Source organism: Sceloporus occidentalis, unplaced genomic scaffold, assembly GCF_023333645.1.
Source record: "Sceloporus occidentalis isolate IW3139 unplaced genomic scaffold, rSceOcc1.0.p SCAF_4, whole genome shotgun sequence".
In the NCBI taxonomy this organism is placed as follows: domain Eukaryota; kingdom Metazoa; phylum Chordata; class Lepidosauria; order Squamata; family Phrynosomatidae; genus Sceloporus; species Sceloporus occidentalis.
This window is the reverse complement of record NW_028316984.1, coordinates 198,331,454-198,342,013: the sequence shown is the minus strand read 5'-3', so window position 1 is coordinate 198,342,013 and position 10,560 is coordinate 198,331,454. Positions and strand designations below refer to the sequence as shown.

Here is a 10,560-nt window from a genome sequence, read left to right as displayed (position 1 = left end):
GCATGGCTTCTTTGATTGAGTTCATCGATCTGGAATATGGCCTTCCCCTACTCTATTCTATTCTTCTATTATTATTGTTATTATTTCAAGTAGATGTTGACCTATGGGAACCCTATGAATAAGAGACCCACAAGTCACCCTATCCTTAACTCAGGTCTTGCAGACTCAGGTCCGAGGCTTCTCTGGCTTCTCTGACCAAGTTTTATTCATCTGGCATGTAGTCTTCCTCTTCAGTTTTGACCAAAGGGGACCCTACAAATGAGAGACCCACAAGTCACCCTATCCTCAGCCGCTCTGCTCAGGTCTTGCAGACTCAGGGCTGTGGCTCCTCTGAGTTTTATCCCTCTAGATTGTGGCCTTCCTCCTTTCCTATAATCATTTATGATTATTATTTAGTATTATTATGAACCATCATCATCATCATCTGTTGTTGTTGTTGTATTACAGTAGAGAACAAGTGTGGCCTCATGTTCTGAGAGGCTGGGAATATGAACAGAGATCTGTTTTGACACTGTAATGGTTTAATTCCTTTTTTAATGTCCTTTTCTCTGTCTACATATATATGTTTTTATAACTGTACTTTATACATACATATATATATATATATATATATATATATAAATGTTGTGGAAACCTGTTCCTGGGAAAAGAGGGGGACACAAATAAATTATTATTATATAAAGTATTTATAAATTTTAAAATGTTAAATTTTATTTTTACACGGTTTAATCTTGTTTTAAAAGGTGTGTGTATATATGGATATATTGCAGCCTGTCCTACACCGCTTTGATTGCTTGGGATAAAAATTATATATATAAAAATCATCATATATTGATGATGATGATGATGATGATGATAGAATTGCCAGGGTTCCCTAGCCTTGATCCAGGGGGGTTCAAAGCGGCCTCAGAGCGGGTCCTATCTCTCCCTTTTGGGCCTAGTTGTCCCTGAACTCCCCTGAGGCCTTTCCCTCCTCCTTCTCTCTCCTTCCTTCCTGGGCTGAAAGGCAGGCATTGGCCGGAGGCCGGTGTCCCTCCGTCCCTGGCACCAAGCAAGCAAGGAAGGAAGGAGGGAGGCCTCAGTGGTCCCAGGCCCAGCCTGGCTCGCTCAGAGGCGGGAAGAAGGAGGAGGAGGAGGAGGGAGGCTGCTGCTCCCTGGGCCTGGGCCTGCAGTGCCGCCTTGTTCTTGTGCTCCGCCCCGGGCCTTGGATTGGAGAGCGGGGCTGGGCCTGGGCTCCTCCCCGCCGAAGAAGACACCGAGGGAGGGAAGGACTGGAGAGCCGACCGAGGCAGGCAGCACCGCCAGCAGCAAGAAGGAGGCTCTAGGCATCATCCTCATCATCATCATCGGAGGAGGAGGAAGCGGCAGCAGCAGCAGCAGCAGGGCCAGGTAGGCAGAGGCCCCAGGCCCGGAGGAGGAGGAAGGGCCCTGGGCTCCAGGAAGGGGACGGCGGGGGACCCCTTCGTCGGCCCCGCGCTCCCCGACGGAGAGCCAGGGCGAGAGAGGAAGAAAGAGGGAGTGTGTGTGTGTGTGTGTGTGAGAGAGAGAGAGATTTGTGAGTGTGCGTGCTGCATGTGTGTATGGGAGCGTGTGTGTATGTGTGAGTGTGAATGCACCGCCTGTGTGACAGATATGTGTGTGTGTGTTTGTGTGTGTGTGTGAGAGAGAGAGAGAGGTTGTGTGACAGATATGTGTGTGTATTATTAAGAGAATTGTTTGTGTGACAGATGTGTACTTGAGAGAGAGAGTGTGTATGTGCGTGTTAGTGAGGGAACTGTTTCTGTGAGAGAGGTTGTGTGTGAGAGACACGTGTGCGCGCGCGCGCGAGAGAGAGGGAGTGTGGGTTTCTGTGTGGGTGTTGCTGTGAGAGAATTGTTTGTGTGTGCGAGAGTGTGAATGTAATGTGTGTGAGATATGTGTGCGCGTGCGTGAGTGTGTTTATATATGTGTTAGAGAGAGATGTCTGAGAGACTGTGTATATCTGAGAGGGGATGTGCAAGTGTGAGAGGTTGTGTGAGTGTGTGTAAAAGAGTGTATGAGAGATTTGTGTGAGTGCCTGTGTGTCTGAGAGGGGTGTGTGTGTGTGTGTCTCTGAGAGGTGAGAACTTGTATGTGTGTGAGAGATTTCTGTGTGTGTGTGTGTCTGAGAGAGAATGTGTGCCATATCTATGAGAGACTGTGTGTGTGTGTGTGTGACAGTGTGTGTGTATCTGAGAGACAGAGAGATTTTGTGTGTGGGTCTGTGTGTGTGAGAGAGGGCCTCCTAGGCTCCTTCCCCATCTCTTTTGGGGCGCTGTGTGTGTCTATGTGTGAGAAGGAGGGAGTATTAATGGGATTTCCCTAACTTAGCTTCTTTACCATCATCATCATCATCATCATCATTATTTTAAGGCCTTGTTGCATCAACACAATTGCAGCAAGGAAATCAAAACTGCACACATTTGGGAGAAACCCACCCCCCCACACACAAAAGCACTCCCCAAAGTGCCACCCCTGCAATTGACAACCAGCCATGCTCAACCTCATATAAATTGTAGTATTGGGGCTTTTGTAGGGCGATTGTTGTTGTTGTGGGTGGGGAGTGGGCTGTGGAGTTTGTGTGTGTCTCTCTCTGTGTTTGTTGTTGTGTACGTTCAAGTCGTTTCTGACTTACAGCGACCCTGGTTTTCTTGGCAAGATTTCTTCCGAGAAGGTTTGCTGTTGCCTTAGGCTGAGAGAGTGTGACTCCCCCAAGGTCACCAAGTGGACTTCACAGTGGCTCTCTCTGCACATGTGCATGTGCCTTCAAACTGTCTATCAGTCTGTGGCAACCCCACGAATTTTGTAGAGTTTCCTTTCAGAGTTGGTTTTGTTGCCAGTTCCTTCCTCTGAAATAGAGATTCCTTGGTGGTCTCTCATCCAGGTACTCACCAAAGCTGACCCTGCTTAGTTTCCAAAGTCAGACTGACTCTGGTGCCTTTATGGTGGTTAGCGCCAGTATAGGGGAACATTCACGTATTTGTTTTATTTGGCTCCCATCCTTTGGGTAAGGACCTCCCTTTCCAATCTGTAATTCAGGATTAGGAAGAAGATTGGAAATGGAAATGTAGCTCCAACCCTATATAGTTGGGGTCCTATTGGAGGCTGGGGATTTGGGGTCAGGACTTTTACCCTTTTCCCTTTCGGGGCTAGAAATTCTTTACGTTTATGGTTTTGGATTATGAGGGATGCACTTCTCCTTTCAGATTCAGGGGACTGTTTCAGGTGAAGGTTTCTAATAAACTGTACCCTACAACCTATGACAGTTAATAGACCATGCAGCACACCGTTTAGGGTTTGGTCTTGAGTAGAGGAGCACACGAGAGCCACCATGGCGTTTTGGTTTGAGTGTTGGACTATGACTGTGGAAACCAGGGTTCGACTCCCAACTTGGGCATGAAACCCATTTGGTGACCTTGGGCAAGTCACACGCTCTCAGCCTTGGGAAGGCAATGGCAAACACCCTCTGAACAAATCATGCCAAGAAAACCTCATGACAGAGTCACTGTAGGTTGGAAATGACTTGAAGGCGCATAACAACAAACAACAAGAGGAATACAGATGGGGCAGCTGCTGTTTTTGGATATAGGGAAAAAGATTTCCTCTTTTCAGAAGGAAGGAGGGATTTAAGATTGGGGTTTTCTTTTCCCTTTTATGGTTGTTCAACTGTTTACACTGAGGTTTTAGGGCAGTAATTCCCAAACTCTCACCTTCCATGCGTTGTGGACTTCAGCTCCCAGAGTCCCAGACCATTGACCAAGATGGCTGAGGCTTCTGGGAATTGAAGTACAACCCACCCCCCCCCCCCCAGAGGACCAGAGTTTGGGAATTGCTGTTTTAGGGAGTATCTTGAAATAAATCTATCTATCTATCTATCTATCTAGGGGTAGCCATGTTGGCCATATAGCAAATCCAGTAACATCCAAACAGTGATTAAGACCAGAAACTGAAAATGCAGGCCTATGACTAACATCTTCAATTTCCCCCCCTGTTTGCCGGATGAAGGAGCCAGTGTGACTTCGAAAGCTTGTAACATGTAACTGTGCATTTTGGTTGGCCCAATAAAGCCATCATTGTTTGGATGTTATTGTTTTAGGGAGTGTTCTTCCCCTTCCGTAGATGGAGTTGCCCCTATACCAAGCTCACTCCCCATAGATTAAAGGCAGGATTAGACCACAGCAACCTTCCCTGCTCCCCAGTATCCCCTGGAGGACCTAGAGATTCCTAGAGAAAACACTTCTTTAGCCATTTTCACATCCTCCAGTGTGATTCTGTGGGCATCTTCTGGCAGATGTTGACCATAGAGTTGTGTTGGAGGGCCTAGAGATTCCTAGAGAGGTGTTCTCTAAGGATAAAAAAATGTTTGTTTTTTAATTTGTGGTATTTCCACATTCACTGGGTCCTGTGGCCCTAATCCCAGTGAATGTGGAGGGCCCACTGTACGTGAAAATTCGTTAAGAGTTAATGTGTGGCTGTTTTTCTGGCTCTGCTCACAGAGAATAGATGTGTTTGCAAAGATGAGAGGTGCTAAGATACCTTTGCTTCCTAGGACATGAATGTAGCATGAATTTTGTTGCATGAATCATATAACCCTGGATACATGTTTTCCTCTCAACAACATTTCATAGGTAAAATGAAATATATAAGGTATCTAAAATACTGTGGGTTTTGAGTATGGCTTCCTATGGTCCCCAATTTTCCATCCCTCGCCCCATTGATATTTTCCAGTGTTTTGGTTAAAAAGAGTCCATCATGACAGCGATTCTTGCTTGTGATATGCGGTAACATATATGACATGCTCATTGTTATGAGGTGTTTTGTGATATTCCTTGCCAGCAGGGCCAGTTTACATTGGGGTGGTACCCCACCATCCTCTGGAGGTTTGTTACACTGCATCTCCCAGCACACCTTGGCCTTAGTGGCTTGGCTTTCTGGGACTTGTAGTCCAGCAGCATTTGAAGGCCTCATGATTCTCATAGTTGTTTTGGCAGAATTGAAGAGTAATGCTTCTTTGTGGACTTTATGGCTACAGATGTATGGGAGATGCTTTGAGATAATGAAGAAGCAATTTCAGCAATACTATATAAAGGCTACATTTATTCCAGGACTACAAAACCTGTATCACCTCAGTTTTGAGGAGCTATTTTGCCCATCATACCACACTATTGGTTCAGCTAAGGAGGATGGTTGGTGAAGTTCTGGAACATTTAGAGCAGTGGTTCCCAAACCTTGATCCTCCAGATGTTATGGACTTCAGGTCCCAGAATTCCTGATGGTTGGCCAAGTTGGCTGGGTCTTCTGGGAATTGGAGTCCAAAATACCTGGAGCAACAAAGTTTGGGAATCACTGATTTAGAAGGTCATATGTTTCTGTTGTTGTTGTTTTGCTCTCTTCCTTTAAGTTGATTCTGATTTATGGAGACCCTCTCCAGGAGTGTATCTGCACTGCAGAATTAAAGCAATTTGACACCAGTTTAATTGCCATGACTCCATATTACACAATTCTGGGATTTGTAGTGTGGTGAGACACCAGAGCTCTCTGACAGAACAAGCTAAATGCCTCACCAAACTACAAATCCCAGGATTCCACAGGATGGAGCCGTGACTGTTAAAAGTGGTGTCAGACTGCTTTCTTTTTGCAGTGTGGATACATCCCTAGAGTTTCTTGGCAAGGTTTGTCAGAGGAGGTTTGTCTTCCTCTTAGACTGAGAGGGTGCGAGTTGCCCAAGGTCTCCCAGTGGATTTCTGTTGCTGAGCGGAGATTCAAACCCTGGTCTCCTGAAGCTGTAGTCCAACACTCAAGCCACTACATTGTGGTGATCCCATGGGTTCCCCATTCCTACTTTATTCAAAGCTTAGCCTTGTAGTGTGTAATCCCCACCATAGCAATGATGGGAAACTTCATTTTGTCATATTTGGCTCAGTTGGGGGGGAAGTTAATTCATTGATGAAAAAGCACCTCTGACATTATTGTTGCTGCTTGTGGCGACATTCCAGGGAGGGAAAAACTATTTCCTATCTTTAAATAGCATTCACACTCTCTCAGCCTCAGAGAATGGCAATGGAACCCCCCCCCCCCAAGAAACTTGCCAAGATAACCCCATGATAGGCCTTAGGGTTGCCATAAATAATAAAAAAGTGACTTGGAAGCAACAATAAGAGTGAGCCATTGTAGCTAAGAAGATTTTACTTCAGCTCCTTCCTTTCCAAGGGTACTCATGCCCTTGAAGTTGCTGCACTGTTTGGAGGAGAAATGTAAAATAAAGAGGAAATTAGGGAAATGTTTGCCACTTGCCTCCTCCTGTCCTCCCTATTTTTTCCACTGTGAAACTGTGTGGACACTTACTCTAGACATGATCTACTGCCACGCTCTGGAGACTGGCTGTGGATATGATCTATGCATTTTCACTTTTCACTCTAGCACTGAAATGAGGCTGTAGATCTGTTGTTATGTGCCTTAAAGTCATTTCCAAATGTATCACGGGGTTTTCTTGGCAAGATTTTTGCAGAGGGGTTTGCCTTTGCCTTCCTCTGAGGCTGAGAGGATGTGGCTTGCCCAAAGTCATCCAGTGGGTTTCCATGGCTGAGCAGGGCTTTCAAGCCTGGTCTCCAGAGTCATAGTCCAATGCTCAAATCACTTACACCACGCTGCCTGTTTTATACATTTTATATTCTTTTAAAACAATAAATCAGTCTCCTGTCCTCTCTTCATCTCTGCAGACCTGCTTTCATTTTTTCAAGGCAAAATGAGAAACTCTTTGGAGTCCATTAGCAGATGATGGTGCATTGATAGCCAAGCAGTGAAGATGGGTGGGATTACAAACCATCATGGAGGACAATGTAAGCCTTATTTCTGAATCAGGTGAAATTAAGGCTCTACACTTGTGCATCAGGGCTGGCTGTTACAGTTGCAGCAAAAATACTGTCAGAGAGAAGGCTAGCCTGACCCCTTCTTTCTAATTTGCTAGTTTTCTTACCATATTATAATATTAAAATATGCCAGCTCCCCTCTGTAGTCTAGAGTGGTACAGTCCTGGTAAAAGTGTTATCATTTTTCATGCCACTAAATATATAAACAGGTTCTTGCCAGTTTGTGTAGCTATAGTGCCAAATTGCCCATCAAGAATAAATTCTGTTCCATGCAAACTGGTGGTACAGAGCCTTAATGTCTTGGTAGGGCTCCTTACATGGAGAGTGTTTTCATATAAATACAGCCTGTGCCGGTTTTTTAAAATCTGTGGAAATGCAGTCTGTTAAAAATCTTTTACGAAACTGCTACCAGTCTTGTCCTTGTTTTTGTTCCTGTATGATCAATTTTGTTCCCTTCCTTTCCTTCTGTCTCATTGCTGTGTGACGGTTACATAAAGAGGGTATTGTGAAAGTGGATTGGACAGAGTGTCGTCAGATGCGCAGTGGCACTTCTGAATTTGCTGATAATGCTTTGTAACGTGCTTGGAACAGTGTGCGCAGAGTGAGATGGCATCATGTTTAAAATATTCAGCATGTTAGCAATTCTGTAAAATGCCCCCCCCCCCCTTTTTTATAAAGCCTTCATGTTGCATCGCTACTAATTGCACGGTTTAATATAGGTTTTAATATGCTTATGCCATTTGTTTAAACAAAGGAGGTAATGATAGCAGCTTGGTGTTGAGGCTTCCTAGGGAATGGTGATGGAGCACATTTTGAGCCACGGTGGCAAAGACGTTATTAGGTTGCCAGCTTGAATCTTTTATTAACGAATGGAAGAATGTGACCCCAGGTTGCTGAGCTGGTTTTTTATATGTATGTGTGTTTTCAAAGTTCAGCCTTTCTCAAATGGTTCTATTTATAAATGTCAACACATATGAGTAGACTAATAAGAATTTGCGGTGATTTGTTAACCCGAAAACCATATCTCATTGAGAGAATGAGAGTTAACAATGCCTCCACAGACCTAAGGACAGCCATGTTGCCTAGAAATAGTGAGAATTGTACTCAAGTACATAAGGATAGCATCAAGTTTGGAAGAGGTTGCTTTAATCCATTTTATGCTTGTTTTCTAGTTGATTCCTGTACAAACAAACTTAGTGGGCAAGGATCGTGGTACTTAAACATATTTTGATTTGATGCCCCATGATAAGAAGGTATACAGCTTGTCTTCATATATCTGCTCCAAAGGCTCACTTACCCTGCAATTTGGGAAGGAAGGAGGAATACTGTATTCTCACTATGAAAGCAGATACAGTATCCTTTCTCACTCCATTATGTAGGTATTCATTGGTTAAGAATATAAATAAAAAGTGTAATCTAACTCTTGCTTGTGACCCAATGAGGGTTACTTGTAGTTGACCTTCTGTGATGCTCAAGTCATGAGCTTCTTAAAGGACTCAGTTCAAATTCCAGCTCAGATGTCGGCTTGTTGTTAATCTGCCTTGTGAAGAATCTCTCTGAGTCATTCATGGTCCCCTCTTGAAGATGGAGATAATGATGGTTTTGTGGAGATGAATGAGAATGTTGCCACAGGCTCTACTTCCATCTTAACTGCTACCTGGCCTTGGAGGAAGAGAAGGAGAAGCAAGCACAGTTCCATCATGTCTAGGCCCAGAGAAAGTTGAAATACCCTCCTTCCAACTTAACTGCTACTACCATGGCTTTGGAGAGAGAGAAGGAGAAGCAGGCACAGCAACACCATGCCTAGCCCAAAGGAAGATGAAAGGCCCTCCCTGCATCTTAACAGCACCATGGTCTTGGAAAGAGAGGAACTGGCAGTATCCGCTGGACTTAGTCCCCTTCCCCTCTGTCATTCCCTTCTCATTTTGTGTCATGTCTTTTTTGAATGTAAACCTGAGGGAAGGAATCTGTCAAATTAACAATCTGTAAACTGCTCTGAGAGCCTCTGTGGCTGAAGAAAGGGGTTTAAGTATTCTAAATATAAGGAGATTCCAAGGGAAGCACTTGTTTCAATTTGAGGGGTGGGAGGTAATGGTGGATTGAGGCCCAAGGGATGGTTTTGAATGCGTCACTAGCTATAACCCTACTAGTTTAATCCATCCTTGGTTCTCCCCCGAGCCCAAGTTTGTTATGTTTGCATGAGTCTGTATGATTGTGGAATGTTTTTCTTTTACAAAAAAAATTGGCTTATCTGTATGTGGAGATGGGGTATGCTTTGTTATCTAAGAACTTGGCAACAATTATCACATCATAGCCTCATTTTTGCCAGGTGGGATGGTTAAAAACTCTGATACTCTCCAGAAGACAAGCAGAGAAGACTATAGGCGTCTGGGTCTGGAAGAGTTACTTTGGGGATTACAACTCCCAGATTCCCCCCAACCAGCATGCATATTGGAGGTGGTGGTGTTGGCAATCTGAGAGCTTTAGTCTCCAAAGTTTTTAAGTGCTGTCTAGCACAAAGGGACCAGGAACTCCTGCCGATTTCCCCCATTATACTTGTTCTGGACATTTAGTTATTAAGTGGAACATAGGGATAAGCAGGGAGGGTGTTGTTCTGCTTCCATATGTGTTGCTCTGTGAGGTCTCTCCCAGCTTCTTTGCCCTTTCCACAAGAGAGCTTTACAATTCTGGAGCTAGATTTTTAAGCACGGCTGCCCAGGCAAATCAGGCCCAAACTCTCCCTGGAAGCAAAGATGACTAGCTGAGGTTGTCTTACTTTGGCCATATCATATCACAGATTTGGAAGATACACCAGCGGTCATCCAGTCCAACCCCATGTAGGAAGACACAGTTGAAGCACCCGCCACAGATTACCATCTAGCCTCTGTTGAAAGATCTCCAAAGAAGGAGACTCCACCACACTCTGAGGCAGTGTGTTCCACTGTTGATCAGCTCTGACCGTCAGGAAGTTCTTGCTAATGTTGAGGTGAAATCTCTTACTGTAGTTTGAATCCATGGCCCTGGGTCCTATTCTCGAGAAGAAAGGACTCACTAGAATAGACTATAAAGCTTGGTAACATGGGGGGAGTAATGTAGAAACCAGTGTGGTGTAGTGGTTTGAGTGTTGGGCTATGGCTCTGGAGACCAAGGTTTGATTCCCAGCTCAGCCATGAAATCCACTGGGTGACCTTGGGCAAGTCACATGCTCTCAGCCTCAGGGAAGGCAATGGCAAACCTCCTCTGAGCAAATCTTACCAAGAAAACCCCACGATAGGTCTGTCTTAGGGTTGCCATGTTGGAACAATATAGAGGGCAATAGGAAAAGAGGAAGACCGCATTCCAGATGCATAGACTTGAGTTTTTAGGAGCTGAGCAGGGCGGTGGAGGATAAAGTGACTTGGAGGTCTCTCATACATAAGGTGTTTCATACATGTGGGACAAAGTCTACTCAGAAACACTTAACAACAAACAAAAACCCAGCCTGATGAGTGTCATCAGCAGCTCTGCTCTGGCAAAGTAAAGCTAAATATCCTCAGTTGCTTTTTCCCACTTAGCCATTTTCTGTGTTGGTGACACCCAGATTTTAAGTCAACTTTACATATGGAGACTACATCAAATAATTTCAGAGCAGAAGTGAGAATCATTTGGCTCTCAAGCTGTTGATGGACTCTAA

At 44.6% G+C, this 10,560-nt stretch overlaps 1 protein-coding gene across 1 annotated transcript in view; it reads left to right on the top strand.

Moving 5' to 3' along the window:
* Positions 1 to 1,163: 1,163 nt before the first annotated feature.
* The window catches only part of FBXO34 (F-box protein 34), an 83,719-nt gene continuing 74,322 nt past the window's right edge, over positions 1,164 to 10,560 (top strand). Inside the window, exon 1 of the mRNA XM_089522846.1 lies at positions 1,164 to 1,389. The gene's annotated coding sequence lies outside the window, so the exon portion shown is untranslated. The remainder of the gene's footprint in view (positions 1,390 to 10,560) is intronic.